A 14159-nucleotide genomic window follows, 5' to 3' on the forward strand; every position below is an offset into this window, starting at 1 on the left:
AGTAAAGAATTTGTCATTGATAATGTAAAATTTATACGGTACCAATTTTGATGCACCAGATGCGCATTTCGACAAATAATGTCTCTTCAGTGATGCTCAACCGAAATGTTTGAGATCCGAAATAACGATACATTTGCTAGATCTATTTTAGGGAAAAACAGTGTGCCAAAAAGTGGAGTCAAATTCGTCTAAGGATAAGAGCTATGCGTGAGGGAGATAATCCTTAATTTTGAAATGAATTTCTAAATTTTATCACAGCAATTAAATATACATCCGTATTTTCAAGCTAGTAACGAAGTACTTAGCTACTGGGCTGTAGAGACCATCGGGGACTAACAGTCCACCAGAAGAGAATTATAAAAGGTGGTACATGTACAAGAAATAAACCAGTAGATAATAAAGCATGGTTTGATGAAAAATGCATACAGCTTAGAAAAAACGTATGTAAAAAACTAGTTATTGTTTAATGTCAAAAGAATTCACTATCATAGAAATTTACTGGTGACTTCAAAACGTAATTATAAAATTATGAAAGAAAACTTAAACCTAACAAAGAAATTTTCCCAAGAACACACCGATCCAATGAAATGCACTGAAAAATAAGCTCCGCCCACCAATACGAGCTTCGAACAAACCTCGGACATCCGCCATTATTTAGTATTGTAAATATAGGAAAGTATTTGACAGACTTTGGGAAAACTGGAAAAGTATTTTTGATCTGTAAACTAGAATAAGAAGTATTCAACCAATAATGCTGAATTAGTAGTGTGAAAGAGTGTGCGATGGTGTGAGAATGTATAAAATGATTAATATGTATCTTCATTACTATTACTGATGATTATGTGAATATGGAAAAAGAATAAATTCAAATTAAACTATCAAAAAAATATAGGAAAGTATAGATTGATTTAGTGTGGATTTTGAGATATTTTTGAAAGAAAAATGGTAACACAATTTTCATTTGGGACTTGTAAATCAGATACAAGGTATCCAGATAAGCTAAACGGAGCCGTATTCATACCCCTCCCAAAACCAGACAGACCTACAGAAGTGTATGCGGTGGATTCATTGCTGTGTTATAGACCTCAACATCAGCTGAATGCAAGGTGAAGATAACGAACAGTGATCAATCTCATAACTCCTACAAGTAATACAAAATAGATAGTTGGGCAAACACGGACCCCTGGACACACCAGAGGTGGGATCAGGTGCCTAGGAGGAGTAAGCATCCCCTGTTGACCGGTCACACCCGCCGTGAGCCCCATATCCTGATCAGGTAAACGGAGTTATCCGCAGTCAAAATCAGTGTGCCAAGAACGGCTTAACAATCGGTATGAAACACGTCAGACAGCATTTGACCCAATGCGAGATTGTATTGACGAACCAGATCGTTATAACGACCATAGAATTTGCGAAATGCTGACTTCAATCGAGACTGTTGAAATCCCTGTACCATCAACTTGTTTGTCAGTAGCTTACCTTGATTTAAAAACTGACTATACCCAGAACAAGCTTTTGCATATCGAATCAGTTGAGATATATAAACACCATATGCAGGTGATAATGGAATATTGCTACATAAATGTGGGAAGTTGACGATGGAGAAGCTGAAATCATCCCGTTTGTCATACAGTTGAATTGTCAGTTGGCCGTTAATGTCTACTTTCAATAAAATATCTAAGTATGAAGCAGAAGTGGACGACTCTGTGGTGTCCTTTATTTCGAGCTCACAGGGATATATCAAATCGACATATGAATGAAAGCTATCATTGTTAATAGACAAAATGAATGTGAAGAACTCATATATGTTCTAAGGTAAGATGATTCGTTGTTTGTAAATATACGTGGACATTTGTAGTTCTGGCATGTCGTACCGTTTTTCGGGGTTAGGGGCTTTTAAAAACCTTTTTTTTTTTTAACAATTTCTTAAATTTTAACACAACAGAGGTGGCACAAGCAGCAAATATTAGGCATATGGCAGACAGAAAGAACAAGTGGGGATAAGTCTCCAGAAGGTATCTCCATCGTCAACTTCCCATATTTATGTAGCAATATTCCATTATCACCTGCATATGCTGTCTATATCTCTCAACTGATTCGGTACGCAAGAGCTTGTTCTGCGTATGGTCAGTTTTTAAATCGAAGCAGGCTAATGACAAACAAGTTGATGGTGCAAAGGTTCCATCAGTCTCGTTAAAAATCAGCATTTTACAAATTTTAAGGTTGTTATAACTATCTAGTTTGCCAATACAACCTATCATTGGGTCAAATGCTGTCTGACGTGTTTCATACTGATTGTTAGGCCGTTCTTGCCACACTAATTTTGACTACGGATAACTCCGTTTACCTGATCAAGATATAGGGCTTACGGCAGGTGTGACTGGTCGAAAGGGGATGCATACTCGTCCTAGGCACCTGGTCCCACCTCTAGTATATCAAGCGGTTCGTGTTTGCCTAACTCTCTATTTATGCTTATATGAGTTATGAGATTAATCACTGTTCGTTATCTTCACATTTCATCAGTAAATATCGTTTGTCTTCTCATCAGTTAGAAATTGAGTATGGGAGATTTTATGATATTCCAAGAAATGAAAGACTTTGTAAATTATGTTGTTTGTCACAGAGTGAACATGAGTTTCATTCTATTCTGATCTGTCCATTTCATGATGAAGTTAGTAAATTGTACATAAAGAAATATACTATAAAACCCCTCTTTCTTCAACTTCTTCAACTGTGTCAACAACAAATGTCACAAAATTATGTACTAGTAAACTGGGAAAATATTTTTGTAAGTGTTCCAAATTAAGAGCTGAAATTTGATATTATTATTATTAGATTATAATCACTATTATCATTATACATGATTTATCATGCTAGAGGTTATACAACATGAATTATTGACGCTTGTAATTTGTAATGTTATAATGATACTATTCCGCATAGTCTTATGTATTGTGTCATGCTTTATATGTTAAACATATTGTACCAATTCTTTTAACTATCTACGTTGAACCTATGGTATCTATGGGTCTTGGTAATGAGAGACAACATTAAAATGACCCAGACTTTATTTACTTTTGAATCATGGCTGAAATACCTACCACCCTTAAACCGCCTTCGTCCCAGTATACCATGTCAGTAGGACAACACTGAAAAGAAAACGAAGAGGAACACAATCAAAAACAAATTTACAGAAAAAACAAAATCAACACTGAAAAGAAAACGAGGAAACACAAACAAACAAAAACAATAAACACCCCTCCCAAATTAACATAAAAAACAAAATCAAAACAACATAAAAAACAAGCAAAGATTAATCCTCCTTAGATCATTAGTTACTATGGACCGAAACAGTAAACTTCTGTGATGGAGAGTTTATTTGCCAAGACTCAAAAAGTATACAAGATCTTATATTGAGACAATTTGTCTTACTACAGGTTACCTGGTGACTTTGATTTCAGAATAACAAGAACATGGAAAGAGATGTCTGAACCATGGACTGGTAAATAGTACTGTAGCGTGATCAGTACTTGTCTGTTGACTGCTACACGTTACAGTACCCAACAACACTGTCCCAACAAATCTTATTCTTCTTCATTTAATAACAAAACTTCATTTCTTCATTTCATAACAAAACTTCATTTCTTCATTTCATAACAAAACTTCATTAAAGAGACACTACAGCTCATTTTCCACATTTTAATGAAGTGTTTTTAAAACCATATATTGATAAAATGATAAAATTCACATCGATACTGACAATTTTGAACATTTGGGATGCATCAATTTACTCTCAACTGCGCGTTGAAGATCGTCCGGAATTCAAAGGTTTCTTCATGCTGACTCGGACTTTTGAATGCTTATTTACATCACGTGGTTTTGAATGACAGCAAAGGTGTTGTGTAGGAAACTATCTAAATTCCCCTTCAAGGGGGTCCACACTCACCTTTCAAGTACATAAGATTATTCCCTGCTCCTTATAATAACTAATTATCAATAATTATTTCAACAGAAACCCTTCCATGTTCCCATTGACCAGCTGTTGACCGATGTTTTTACAACTAACATGTGTCGTGTTCAGATAAAAACGTACTTACTTTTAAACGTAGTGTCTTCGCAGCTAGTCTCAATGGCATATTTAGGGGGCCAGTATCCCCCCTCCCATTTTACGCCACAGATTGTGAATGAAAATCAAAATTTTGCACCCGAATGGCCGATTACTTTGGCTAATCTTTGACTTTCACACCCCTCTTCGGAAATCCTAGATCCGCCACTGAGTTACATGCGCGTTTCTCCGAGCTCTCTGTTTTCCAACGGTCATACTGATCCTTAGGTAAATTTTATTTCACGCATTAGTTTTATCTCATTCTATTTTTACCTCTTTTCTCACAGAATCTGTCAAAATGCTAGATCTATCAACTACACTTTCTCTCACTGGACGACATGCTGCACTGTTTACTGTCTATGCGCATGCGTCTGAAGACTAAAAGGAGGAGACTCGATATTTTTTGTATAGGCCATCAAAAAGTATTAATTTTTACGTTAAAACGATAATTTTTAACTTTAGATAAGTGTTATTTTCGTGAAGTTCATACTTTCAACAATGCAACAAAAATTGAGAAAGCGCTGGGAAAATTGTCATTTCATGATTTTTGCGCAAAATGAGCTGTAGTGTCTCTTTAAATGAAGATTACTGGTTAGTTTACGTGCTTGAATAAAATTATTAACAATATTCTATGTGTTCAACTGAATAAAGTACAAAATGTTATTAAGAAAAGAAATGGTTATATTTACATGAGTGGACAGAAATCATTTTGAGTAAGATGTTGCCTGAAAATTATCGACTGTATGTTGTGGAAGAAAAAAAATCAACTGTATGTAGTGGAGGAAAATTATCAACTGTATATAGTGAAAGAAAATTATCAACTGTATGTAGTGGAAGAAAATTATCAACTGTATATAGTGAAAGAAAATTATCAACTGTATGTAGTGACACTGTTTTGCGACAGAAGATTCCACTGAATAATTGTTCTGGGGAAGATGTCAATTTGTATGTATTTTTAGAGGTTTGGATTGTCTGTATGTTTGAGGGTTGTGCGTTTGATTCTTCTGTCAGTAAGTATAAGAAAATTGGAATATACTGCTATCAAACGATGAATACAATAAAAAAAACCTACCAGTCTGTTTTTAAGACGGAACTCCGCTAGAGTGGGTCAGTGAAGTGTATTGATCATGTCTTTGACACTTCGTAATCATATGAGCCATTTTCACTTTCCTTTGATGATCTGAATGATCGAATAGTTGGTATAAACTGCCTTCCTGAGGGAGCCGTCCTATCGGGTTTTGACATATGCGTTTCGCAGTCGATTCCCAACCACCAAATCCACAATTGGTCACGTAAACTAGAAATCAAGAAAAAAAGCAAATAATACGAGTAAAACTGCGGGTTAAAACACTAAACAAAAATCATCCTGGTAAAGTCAACAACACATCAGGTTAAAACAGTAACCAACAATCATCGTGGCAAAGTCAATAAATGTTCTTCTGCAGATTTCTTATTTTACACAAGTTCTAAATATCACAAAATAACTCGTAGACAGCAAATCGCGAAAATATGAATTACCGGGTCGACTGTTGATTAAGAGTTTTAACATACAGTACATATTAGTAATATAAACATGGGAATGAGTGATTTATTTTACGTGCGCATCCAAATTTCTTTTTATTACAATTTATCAAATGTTTACTCCTTTATCCAGTGACATCACAAACGTCAGTTTTACGTAGTTTGTTTACAAAATGTCAGAGCGAACCAAAATTCCCAACTATACAGTACTGTAAAGTAAATGAATAACCAGGGTGGGGTTAACATGTAATAAAAAGAATCTCATATGGTTTGTGGTTTGATTTGATTTAAATTCAACATGTTGTGTGCTTTCTATCCCCTCGCCAAGGCTCGGGAATAGAAAACACAACTCGTTGAAAGTAAATCATATCAAACCACAAACCATGTAAGAGCCTATATATACCATGCAAGCAAGTAAAAAATAGGACCAAGCCAGAATATCCCGTTGGCACTTTTTAAGGTTTATGTATTTATATAAATCTCATTACACAATTACAGTCAGGTACATAGTAAACAAGTCATTATTTCTATTTAAACTTACCCAAACAGTAATGTTGCTGCCACGTGGTGACATTTAAATTCTCCCATTGGACACTGGCATGAAGCATCTTTTATGATACCATTGTCACTTTCTTCAAGAAAAGCCTAGTATTGAAAAATACATGATGCACGGTGAAGATAACGAACAGTGATCAATCTCATAACTCCTACAAGCAATACAAAATAGATAGTTGGGCAAACACGGACCCCTGGACACACCAGAGGTGGGATCAGGTGCCTAGGAGGAGTAAGCATCCCCTGTTGACCGGTCACACTCGCCGTGAGCCCCATATCCTGATCAGGTAAACGGAGTTATCCGTAGTCAAATCAGTGTGCCAAGAACGGCTTAACAATCGGTATGAAAGACGTCAGACAGCATTTGACCCAAATGCGAGGTTGTATATCTTATTTTATAAGTAGACAAAAGGATTGGTTTTGTATAAAAATGCAAATGCATTTTTCAATGTTCTCTCTTTTCTTAAAAGCTCTGCATTGGATTCTGTCAAAGGAACCCGAGATTGAGGCACTACCTGTACCAATCGTTGAGGACCTTCTTTTGTGCCAGGAGTACCTTACAGCAAAGGAGCCACTCTCATGGCTGAGACAGCAAGTGATCGTTACACCTGATAGAGTAATACAAACAGCCTTCCTCACAATTGAACAGAGAGATAATGCTACCTGGGCAGCAGTAAGGAAGCATAGATTTACTGCTTCTAATTTTGGACTAATCATTGCAGCTGCAAAGCGCAATAGGTAAACATACATTCATGGTGAATATAATTGACTAAAATTTCAGTCCAATTTTAAAATACATTCAGGTGAAAAAGAATCTTATAAGCAATGACATATGCTTTTTTTTCTACCAGGTTAAAAAATATCTCCTTAAAGAAAAGGTTATTGAGTACCTACAACTTAGAAAAAAAGAGCCCCCACCCAGTGCGGTGTTACACATGAGAGTGTTGCTATAAAGGAATACTGCAAAGAAGGAGGTGTAACAGTATTGCCAACAGGTATCTTTATTGACAAATGTTTTTGTTTACATATCATTGATATTTATTCTTCTATGAGGACAATAAAGAATATTTAATCTAAGAATATATTATTTGTAGGTATATGGCTTCATGAGACAGGAGTATTAGGGGCTTCACCTGATGGTTTTGTGCAAGGAACTTTCAAAGACAGTTTGAATGTGCACCTCCAGCATCCTCAGAGGAAAACGTTGCCCGACATAGTGGAGATCAAGTGCCCTTTCTCAGCTAAGGACTTGACTGTTGCAGATGCATGTAGTACAATCAAGGATTTTTACTTAGGTATGGCTATACACTGTAATTGACTCAGATTAGAGACATCATCTGTAGGATATTTAATGACTGTCATTACTTTTTAGCTATTGGTTGTTGTCCGTCGTCGTGCGTTGACAATTGAACATTTTTAAACTTCTTGATAACTTGATTTGACCAATTTTCAAAAATCTTCACACTGCACATGTGTAAGAAAAAGTAAATGCATCTAGTGATGAAAACCAGGAAGGCCTCCACCTATATTGACAATTTTATGATCCATAGGGATGGGGTTCAGACCCCAGGGTGGGGCCAAACTTAGTATATATATTTTTGTACAAGTTTGCTGATACTGTATAAAATCTAACTGCATACTTAGGAATAGCAGAAAATTATGAACAAAAAATGGTGAATTTCACAACCCAGGGTTTTGATTCTAGGATGGCCCTTATGGGTCCAAATTATTCATATCTAATTGATGTTTTAATGTTAATACACCTATTATATTATGTAAAGCATTTGATCATTGTGTGCACTTTTGAGGGCTGTGAAGTTTTAAAAATACATCTTGTTTTGTACTGTTGCTGAACATTAGAATTTAGCTTAGATATTCAGAACAGGACATTTTTTTCTAAATTTCATAGCCCTTAGGAGTAGTGATACTTGTTCACTAGTATTCATGTGACCGATAAGGCCTGTGGGCCTCTTTTTGGCATAACATGGGGGATTTAATTTCATAACCACTTTCATCTATATTTCAGTCAAAGAGAAAGATGGTGGCATTACTTTGAAAAGGACACATGACTACTTCCATCAGATACAAGGACAGCTTCATTTGTCTGGAACTCAATGCTGTGACCTTGTCATTTGGACTCAAGTGGACTTGAAAATTGTTAAAATATTTAAAGACAACACATGGGCTCAAAACATTTCAACAATGCTAGATTTTTATTTCTCAGTATTTCTTCCATCTTTATCAGAATGATTTGTTAAATATTTCAACACTACAAATTTACAATATATGAGAAATTTTCATTTCACTTGATGTACATTTCTATCTAATATAATATATAACTTTTGCTCTCATTCAGCTTTAGTGTTCTTTTTTTAATTCAGAAAACATATATTGAAAGAAAATAATACTTGGAACAATAAAATCCCCAAAGTAACAATTTAAGAATTACACAGTATGAATTTCTTATCTGATACATTTGTCAATAATCATGTTTGTAAGAGATGAGATCAAAATTCAATAACTGACAAAAAACCAAATTCAGATAAAGTGAAAGATACTCCTCACAAGTACATATGATGAATGTTGAGAATGACATGTATGTGAAAGTCGATTTCAGATGACATATTTACAGGAATATTTACCATCCTCCGCATAACTAATGATATTTGAATTTAGATTTTTATCTGACATTATGACCCCTGGGTCGAGGCCTCTGCTGGTGGACTGATAGTCCCCGAGGGTCTCTACAGCCCAGTAGCTAAGTACTTCGTTACTAGCTTGAAAATACGGATGTATATTTAATTGCTGTTATAAAATTTAGAAATTCATTTCAAAATTAAGGATTATCTCCCTCACGCATAGCTCTTATCCTTGAACGAATTTGACTCCACTTTTTGGCACACTGTTTTTGCCTATAATAGCTCTAAAACTTTATTGTTATTTCGGATTTCAAACATTTCGGTTGAGCATCAATGAAGAGACATTATTTGCCGAAATGCGCATCTGGTGCATCAAAATTGGTACCGTATAAGTTTTACATTAAAAGAAGTAGAATACATATAAACTTAAGAAATAAATTATGAATGTAAGATAAATAGAAACAGAATGAAGCTTAAAAGGTTGATCAAAATATCATATGCTGTATAGTATGCGATATCTTATAAAGTTGCTTTAACTGAATTGTATACATTTTATGCATGGAGTCTCTTTCTTCAATTTCAGATTAGTAAAATTCTAACATGTTGGGATGAATACACAGAATTTAATCTGGTATGTCTGCAGGACAAAATTGATGAGTACCTTCAGGGTGTTTTTGATATCTTTCCACACCTTTTGCGAAAAGTAAAGACACATCTTTCAGTTCATATTGTAAGTATAACAAGTTATCAATATCTGAATTCACTTCCATTTGTCTTATGTACAGTCAAATCTCATTATCTCAAACTCAATGGTGCCAAGAAAAGAACTTCAAATATCAAATGATCTGAGATATTGAGGTTAAAATACATATAGATATAGTGATTGGGACTTCCAACTCAATTCGACATTATACCCATGGTATTCGAGATATCCTGTAATTATTTTGAAGTGATGCTCAAAGAAATGTTTTATTATTCTTCAAAAATGTAGCTAGGGGTATTTTAACAAAATGCTGTCATTACAAGCAGGGAGTAACTGCATTGTGGTAAATGATGACGTGTAGAGTAACTCCTTATGATACATTACAAGAGCATTTTGCATATAATGCAAGATCACAATATTAGAAGATTTTACAAAATATTGCAAACATACTTATTTTAGCTGTAATCATTTTTCAGCCCGTTTTGAACTGTGTTTCATGTCCGGTAATTCATGTACATGCTGATAAATCTATACATTATGTTGTAAAGATTCAAGTGAGCTTTAATTGCTCTTATCATTTAAAAGGAAGAATATGCCAAACTTTGAGTGCTCTAATTTTTGTAACTTCGAAGTAAGTGATGATTACTTTATCCATAATCACCATACCAATTTACATTTAATGATTGTTCTTTCTTTACTAAATAATAGATGGATGACATCTACCGACATGGTCCAATGGACTGTTACAAAGAGGATGCCTTCGAAAAACTGCATGACCGTATAAGAGATCAGCTATTCAACCAGAATCTGCATGCTAGAAGCAGGGACACAGCATATGCCTTTGCTGAAATGGAAGTCCTGCAACATGTTCTAACTGGGGGATACTTTCCCTCTGGAGATACATGGTAAAATACTACTAGTCTTAATAATACACATTTATGAATATTTCATCATTTTGAACTTGTGATGAAAAGTTATATGTAGCCCCGACATTGTCATGAGCTTTAAACTGCAGTTTTAATTATAAAGTTTATTCTAAATCCCAGCTAACCTATATATATGATAAGACTTGCAACCATCATTATAAGAAAAAGTGACAAAGTTGATTGATTAAATCTTATACTGTTAGAATTGTGAAGTTTATGTAAGCTGTTTTCACATAGCCATAATACTGCCAGTTCATGACATGCATGTATTTGAGTTCTTTCCTTTTTTAAAAAGGTTGCAGGCATCTGATCTTGTTCAGAATGCCTCCAGCAATAAATCGGTGAAGCATTTCCTGGGCATGCCGGTAGCAAATGAACCATCCTTTGCCATCAGTAGGGATCTGAGAAAAGCAGTAGGCAGACAGAAGGGTTCCTTGTTATGGGAGTATGTGGATTCTGATTCTGTAGAATCCCTATCTGTGCTATACCAGAATGAGGTCAACTTCCTTGGGTCAAAAAGGAGCTTATTTAATGCAGTGAAGGCTCATTCAGGGGAGTTAGTGAATTTTGGGAATTTTGTACTTTTCACAGATAATGACAATGTGGTAAGAAAATTTATTTTGAATTTACTCTCATTCCCTGAGTTTTGAAATGTGTAGACTTTGGATTTGATCATGATTCATTTTGTCATTTAAGTTTATATAAAGTATCATCTTCTAATTTTCTGTGCAGGCCATTAAAATAAATTGAAAACGAAAAGAAAGTGAAGCTCAATTTTGACTAACAGATTGCTAATGATCTATTGATTTATATATTATACAATTTATATCCATGGATATTTAGGAAAGTTCAGGACATAAATGTTCAATACTCTCCTAGAATGTGTGTTGAAGAAGCACTGTACCTGTATATTATAAAAGAATATTTTCATAATTTTCATTGGCATCATATAGTATTCATCCATTTTCATACCCCCCACCCCCCCGGCAACAAGTTGTGTGTGTGTGTGTGTGTGTGGGGGGGGGGGTATACTGGAATCGGGTTGTCCGTCCGTCTGTCTGTAGAAGCAATGGTTTCCGTGCTCTAAAGTATTATCCTTTCCACCTACCGTACCATATCATATATATGGACTACCCATGGGATGAAGATGTTCCCTATCGATTTTGGGGTCAAAAGGTCAAAGGTCAAGCGCACTGGACATCGAAGTAGCAATATGGTTTCCGGGCTCTAAAGCGTTATCCTTTCCACCTACAGTCACCATATCATACATATGGACTACCCATGGGATGAAAATGTTCCCTATCGATTTTGGGGTCAAAAGGTCAAAGGTCCCACGCACTGGACATCGAAATAGCAATATGGTTTGTCATGCCATTTGTTTTTTATACTCAGAAAAGAGGTAGTTTATACCTATTACCAACACCCTTTGGGAGATTGGGGTAAGCGGGGGATATTCTTAGTGAGCATTGCTCACAGTACCTCCAAACTCCCCGTCGAGGCCTCATTACGTCACCTACGAATAGACCTCTCCTATGTGACACACCACAATATACAGATTTGTATATTGTGAATCCGCGATTATCACGCAGACAAAATACACTAAAGAAGTAGTTCGCAGTTAAAAGTTTGAAGATATTAATATTAAGAGCATAAATATAAAAGTATGGATTTTATTTTAAACATAAAATGATCAAAAGATCATTAAAAAGTAGGGAGACTCTGTTCAAATTATTGTGTAAAGTAATGAACTTGATGTTTACGTTCTTGTTTTGAAAGTTGTTTACGTTTGACGTTATGTTTTTTCGTCATTCTACAGTGACGTCACAGTATACGCGGCCTAAGAAATCGCTATCCCATAATGCCTAAGTGGAAGAGTTTGGTTTGTGAGCAAACGAACTTTGGTGGAAGTTTGACAGTACCTCTTGTTTGATATTGACAAGAAAGCACGTCCGCAGAATATAATATTGCATGACTCCCGTTTCTATTCTGTAATGAGCAAAACATTACATAGTGCAGCGTGACGTCATAATGTATTTACAATTGTGACGTCATGACAGTCAATCAAGTCTGTTACAAGTACAGCTAGATTATTCATTTGAAGTGATCATATAATATAACTATTATGGACTTCAGTGAACGGTCAATATGTGGTAATTAATAATAATGAATTTGTTATTATCATGCTTCAAAATGATATTCTGTTTAGTTGATATATTGCAATGATGAAAATAGCTGTTGTTGAATGTTATGAACAATAAAACACTTCTGCACATGTATATTACACTCTTCGAGATAATTTTAATCTTTGATAATTGTTTTAATAAATTACAGGAAAATGTTGCAATGTTTATCCAGGGATGGCTAATCTCAACTGCCTTGGGAGTGCAAGTACAAGTAGCTCAAATGTGCCAATTTGAAAAAATTCAAGATTCCAGATTATTTGGGGAAATGAGTTTTGAGAGGGTGCAATTAACTGATCAGAAGGTTCTCATTCAGTCTTCCAGAATTAAAAGTGTGATCTGCTTAGTGCATGATTGTTTGAGTGAGGGATGTAGAATGAAAGAGGGTGAAGTGAGTGTGCGTGTTGAGCAAGAGATGAGAGAGGTGAAGAAGAAGTTTTGGAAAGACAAGAATAATTGTGTGTTTTTTCTGAACAGATTAAGTTTTGCCAACAAGAAAGACAAATATTTTGTCTAAATATTTCCTGTTTTTATGCCCCACCATGTACATGTATATGACCAGGACAAATATTTACATCATTCATTAAGAGTGGTTTAGATAAAGAAAACATGCATATTCGTATTGACATTGAACTATTATGCATAAAGATGAAGTAGTAATTAGACTTATTGTTGTATCAAAATTATTGTGAAATGGTAAAATACATGTATGACCATTTTATGTACATTGTTTGTATGTGTCTTGAATAATTCCTGCAAATTTGTAATATAGGTGTGGGAATTCTTTCAATTTAATGCAATCTTTTGAAAATAGTAATTTACTTGTGTATATCGTATTGAATTTTATTATCTCCCTCATGCATATCTCTTATCCTTGGACGAATTTGGCTCCACTTGTTTGGCACGCTGTTTTTGGCTATATTTAGATCTAAAACTTCATAGTTATTTCGGATTTCAAACATTTCGGTTGAGCATCACTGAAGAGACATTATTTGTCGAAATGCGCATCTGGTGCATCAAAATTGGTACCGTATAAGATTTACATGCAATAGTAGAAGTATAATTAAAAGGATATAGACCTGGACCATGACGAAATACAAGCCTGAACTCTTTTGTTGCTTATATAAAAAGCATATATTCCTTTGGTGGCAGATTTCTGCTTAAAGAAGCAACGATGTAATTGGGAAACGTATATCATGTTGTTTATTATATACCTGTCGAGGTAGCTCAGTGGTTAGAGCCTTTTGATTTCTGACAGAGTTCTTAGGTTCGATCCAAGCTTCAGCCTTGGTTGCATGATGTTAAATAGGTAGCTATCTTAAAATCCAAAGTACTGTGTCGCAGCAGGCGTTGGTACATTTAAGGACTGTCATTGCTGCTGCGAATCTCAGCACCTCCAACTTGTTTCATGCATATGTTTTACCCATATCTCTTGACGTCTCAATAATATGAAATATCCAATAATATGTAATATCCAATAATAAAAGTCAAGAAACGCAAAACTCAAATAACATTTCACAGTTTTGTGTT

General features: G+C 35.0%; 1 long non-coding RNA gene and 1 pseudogene across 1 annotated transcript; one reads left to right on the plus strand and one right to left on the minus strand.

Annotated features, from left to right (window-relative positions):
• Positions 1–2537: 2537 nt before the first annotated feature.
• LOC125681881 (uncharacterized) lies at positions 2538–6279 on the minus strand. Its single transcript, XR_007372347.2, has 3 exons — positions 6168–6279; positions 5178–5402; positions 2538–3149 (listed from the first exon to the last, which is right to left on the minus strand). It is a non-coding gene; the product is annotated as an uncharacterized LOC125681881 (long non-coding RNA).
• A 332-nt stretch (positions 6280–6611) lies between these two features.
• On the plus strand, positions 6612–13146 carry LOC125663218 (uncharacterized; annotated as a pseudogene).
• The last annotated feature ends 1013 nt before the right edge of the window (positions 13147–14159 follow it).

Source organism: Ostrea edulis, chromosome 2 (genome assembly GCF_947568905.1).
Source record: "Ostrea edulis chromosome 2, xbOstEdul1.1, whole genome shotgun sequence".
Lineage (NCBI taxonomy): Eukaryota > Metazoa > Mollusca > Bivalvia > Ostreida > Ostreidae > Ostrea > Ostrea edulis.